This window comes from Daktulosphaira vitifoliae, unplaced genomic scaffold (assembly GCF_025091365.1).
Source record: "Daktulosphaira vitifoliae isolate Bord-2020 unplaced genomic scaffold, ASM2509136v1 Scaffold_1, whole genome shotgun sequence".
Taxonomy (NCBI): domain Eukaryota; kingdom Metazoa; phylum Arthropoda; class Insecta; order Hemiptera; family Phylloxeridae; genus Daktulosphaira; species Daktulosphaira vitifoliae.
The window spans coordinates 2,474,382-2,479,310 of record NW_026099572.1 but is presented as its reverse complement, the minus strand read 5'-3'; the positions used below and the strand labels follow the sequence as shown (position 1 = coordinate 2,479,310).

At 32.5% G+C, this 4,929-nt stretch overlaps 1 protein-coding gene and 1 long non-coding RNA gene across 5 annotated transcripts in view; both read left to right on the top strand.

Annotated features, from left to right (window-relative positions):
* LOC126893823 (uncharacterized) overlaps positions 1-4,929 on the top strand; it is a 138,307-nt gene that overhangs the window by 35,721 nt on the left and 97,657 nt on the right. The gene's annotated exons all lie outside the window — the stretch shown is intronic.
* Positions 1,800-4,929, top strand: part of LOC126893785 (elongation of very long chain fatty acids protein AAEL008004-like) — a 30,588-nt gene continuing 27,458 nt past the window's right edge. For all 4 annotated transcript variants that reach the window (XM_050664287.1, XM_050664286.1, XM_050664288.1 and 1 more), the window contains exon 1: positions 1,800-1,902. The gene's annotated coding sequence lies outside the window, so the exon portion shown is untranslated. The remainder of the gene's footprint in view (positions 1,903-4,929) is intronic.

Here is a 4,929-nt window from a genome sequence, read left to right as displayed (position 1 = left end):
TCAAAAATTTGTTTTTCAATAATGTATTTATTTTTGCAAGTTATCTAATTTACGATAAGCCGATCACTCTGTTATTGAGTAGGTATGTAATGGGGGTGAGTACAGATAGTAGTGGCATATATCTATTAATTTTAAATAGAACGCGAAATTATATGCGTTAGACGACATTATACAGCCAATTTTAGAGCGTAANACGACATTATACAGCCAATTTTAGAGCGTAAAAACATGTCTTTTTAAAATGCATTTTACACACTAAGTACTGCACTTAGAGCATTAACACCCATTATAAAAACGAAAAAGAATAATATTTTGGAGATGATCACATATGCGTTTTTGGATATATTGTATTAGTAAAGAGTTATAATTGATTGAAGTTTAATAAAAAAGTACATTTTCAAATTCAATTATCAAGCTTAATATTAAAAAAACCACAAAAAAATTATCTAAAAATACGTAATACGGGAATAGTGTTACAAATATTAACGCTAAACAGAACTGACATTTACATTTCTTGATATTCGAGCGTAAGATACCACTGTTTATTGCCTCAGTGTACTAATAAGCATGCTTAACTGTTCGTTGAACTTTATACCTTAACAAAGAGGAAAATTAGTTAATAACATTTTATATCTATTTATCTTTATTGTTCTGAACCCTGAACCCAACCCAACCTTNTATTGTTCTGAACCTTGAACCCAACCCAACCTTTTAATTAAAAATCTGATTAACTTAATTTTTGGTTCATTACCTACATTTATTTATTATTGTTCTTATTTAAAATACACTGTGATCAGACAACATACACTAATATTAAGTATAATTCATACCTTTGGGGTCTGTTATCGGTGCAATTCTTAGTAAGTGCCTTCAAATATCACAAAATTTTACACATATTTTTTAACAAGGATAATAATTTTCATTATTTAAGGAGTCATAATGATTAAGGCAGCTATTTAGCTGCATGTTACATTAAAAATTATTTAATATTTTTATACAAATACGTCCCAAATGAATTTAAATACTAGTATTCGAATACTTAAGAAGTTTAAGTATTGGGATCACATAAGTAAAAATATGTGGACTACACACTTAATAATTAAATGTTAAATTAAAATGCTCAAAACCTACTCGATGTTTGAATAATGTCTTCCCCTGCCAATAATTCTAAGTTAAATAGGACGGTTCAGACTGTATGATTGATTAAATTTATTGTTATATAATAATTTTAGAATTTTGTTTTTTTAGCTTATTGAATTAATATTTTTCCTCGCATTTTAAATGTTTAAATAATTATTTTGTCCAACCATTTTCCTTTATGCGAGTACCAAATTTGTTTTTTTAATGGGAACATACATAATTAACTAACAGTTCAGGAATTATGGATGTTGTGATACTTTGGTAGGGTTTAAGTTACGGGGCACAGAAATGCATTAAGATAAATGTAACATAAATTTTGATAACAAAAGTTGTTATCAATCAATCATTTTCTTAATAGAATAACTATCTGTTAACTAAACTTGTCAATTATGTAAGTTATAATTAGGGCTCGGATGTTGTTGCATTTGCAATTTTTTTTCTATTGCTTGGATTTGTTTTTAAGTAGGTTTTAAATTCATCTTATGCGAGTTCGAATTTATATCTAAAAGTTTTTAGTGCAACTTTTTGCAATTTTTTCAATTTTATTGTAATTTTGATCACTTTTTTCTATTTAATTGTAATTTTGTTGATTTTTCTCATTTATTGTACATTTTATATACTTATAAATTGTGAATAATATAATTTAATTTTTTTTTAAAGGTAAGAGGTATGTTAAAATATTCAAGTGCGCGTATTGATTGTTATTTCGGAATTTCCGTAGACCACCGTAGCCGACCGGATATGTGATAAGACAATATTGGGGTAAATATGACGAACGACGGTACATCGACATTTGTAGATTGTACTACTGTAGTTTTAAGTTTATTATAGAATTTTAGTTAAGTCTTCACTTCTTCAGTGTTCAGTCGTTAAGTGTCTTCTCGTGTTCTTCGTAGTTTACGTTTGAGTCTTATTATTTCGTATTGACGTCAAAAATGCCGAAAAATAAGCAATCAGTGTCTAGAGTATTATTGAAATACGTCAATGAGTTCGGGAAAAAAGTATTTTCGAGTGATGGGTCAGCTTTTTTTTGTAAGTTATGTGAAATTTGAGTATCTGCAGATCAAAGATACATAGTCACAGAACCATAGCCTAACCCATGCACCCGGTGTCCCAAAAAAGAAATTACAGAATACCCGATCTCACACTTTTTAGTGTGGCATGTTAGGCCATGACGCATTAGGCGTTCTAGAACCTTGCTAAGGTGGTCTAGATGTGTTTCGACACTTTTCCGAAAAAATTTAAATAACTGAAATAAGCCCTTTTTCGTTCTGAACGCGGTGTATTCGCGTACGTTCTGTTGTAACGAGTACTGCCAGTAACCCGATTTTAAGTTGAGTGTCGTGAAAACTTTCACCCCTCTCATGCTTCTAATCATTTTGTTTAAATTAGGCATGGGATACGCGTCCCATACGGTCACTTCGTTAAGTCGCAGGTAGTCGACACATAAGCGATATGAGCCGTCTTTGTAACACGCTTATATTAGTTTCACCTGTATGTATGTATGTTTGTAACTTTTCACTCGCCACGCGTTATCACATATTCCGTCGTCTATGGCTTTGAGACCATAACGCATTTACCCCATCCCACGCCTAGCTCACCTAACGACGGCAACACTATTCCTATATAAATTTATTTTTGGTTATCATACCCCTACACGCGTGCTTGTCATCAATATTATATATATATATATATATATATATAAACAAATTTTTATTTTGACTGACCAATACCATCCGCGTGTCATACGGCTTACGTATATATTCCTACTGCTAATTATACCTCAGGTATAACATTAGTCCGACCCGGCCGCCAATAAAACACGGCTATACCTATTGCATGATACGTTTACGTACTTAAGTCGCTTTATTTGTATATAAATATTTATATTCTAATTAATATTAAAATTTATATAATAACACACTTTATTCTAATTAAGAGATATAAAGTATTCATTCCGATTACGAGGGATGATTTCCGTATCGTCATTTTTCGTCACTACCTCCACGTTCCGGGAGTGAGTAATTTGCGCGTTTGCTGCTTTCTTTGGATGTGGTAGCCGTTTCTCTGACTCTCTCTTCGGAATCGAACTCTGATTTCCCGTTACCCATTACAACCATGATATTGATAGTAACTACTATCATAACATGAAACTAAAAAATAAATATAGTTTTTTTAAACTATATTTATTTCTTGGCCAGCACGACTGGTGCTGACCAAGGAGAGGTGCTGAGTTCTATGAGCCCTTGTGATTCCATGTCGCCTACCATTTCGTCTATCGCTTGTTGTTTGTGTAGCGGGTACTGATATGATTTTTGCGCAATGGTCTTTTAGAACGATGTTGTGTTCGATCAGCTTTGTGCGTCCACTGTGTCGTTAAAAACCGCAGAGTAATTTTGTATCGTGAGCGTTAATAATGTGCGTGTGTGTGTGAGTCGCCTGCTATATCTAGTGTTGATAGATCTACATCGGGTGGCGTGTGCCGAGTACTCGCTTTCCAACAACCTGTAGTGCGTCGCGTCGCGCCCAAGTGAATTGTACATGCAGCGTAGTCCCAGGAGACTTTCTGTTCTGTTAGAAAGTCGTGTCCCAGGAGTACGTCACAGTACAGATTCTCTAACATAACAGCCGTAAAAGTGATTGTCAGATATGCGATGTTCGCGGTAAAAGTAGCGGTGCCGGCGGTTGGTGTCGTGCGGCCGTCTGCTAGTCTAACCGCGTGTGTGGGTCCTTTGTGCACAATTCCGTAATTATGGGCTATTGCCGGGATGGTATATGACTTTTGCGCTTGTGAGTCAAGTAATGCCGTTTGGGGTCCTCTAGCGCCAAGTTAACCGGTCTGTCGGCGTATGTGGTTGGGTCGACGGTCCGGCATAACGCGGGGACTTCGTCTACCTGAGACTCGCGTTCCGTCACGAGCGTTTCGTAATGAAGCGGCGGGCGTTCGGGCAGAATCGCGTTCAATGGGTGATATGATTAATATGATTAATTAGATAGTGCGTTAAAATTAAATTATTAATTTACAATCCTGTTCACCCAGGAAACCATTTTTTGAAAGGTTATCGATCAATTAAAATAAAAATATTAATTATTTATTATTTTTCAAATTATTCTTAATTCAATTATGAAACATATTTTTATTTTTTAGTTAATTCTTTTATATTATTTATTAGTACATAATATTGCGCTGGGTATAAATATGTAAACAACTTTAACCTTGGCAAATCAACATTTATTGTGTTGACTACGGTTCAGTTTTTTTAATTAATATGTAACAGTAATAATACATTTTTTTTTTGTATATAATAGAAATTTGATATTAAAATGGATATAAAATAGCTTGTTAGCTTTATATCGAAGCTAAAAAATAAATAAAATTGAAAAATAAAAACATTAAATAAATGTGTATATTATTTAATATAAATATATATTCTTTTAGAGAAATATTTAACTTAACCATGATAGTATCTTCAAATTCCATTCCATGATTGGGGAAATATAACTAAAACTAATTTATTTACGAGCCTATTCACCATAATAAACTTAAGAGACAACTCTACCCCAAAAAGTTGAAGTGTGTATGTAAAAAATTATACATCGACAATATGAAATACATTAAATTATTATTGATTAATAAAAAAGTTATAGCGTAACGATAATTGTTTATTTCCTAGATATATTCCATTTGGTTTGGTTTTTTTTAATTTTGTAAATATTTTTTAGCTTCGATGCGAAGCTGAGAAGGTATTAATTTTACCATGATGTGTTTATTTTTTTTTTTTTTTTTTT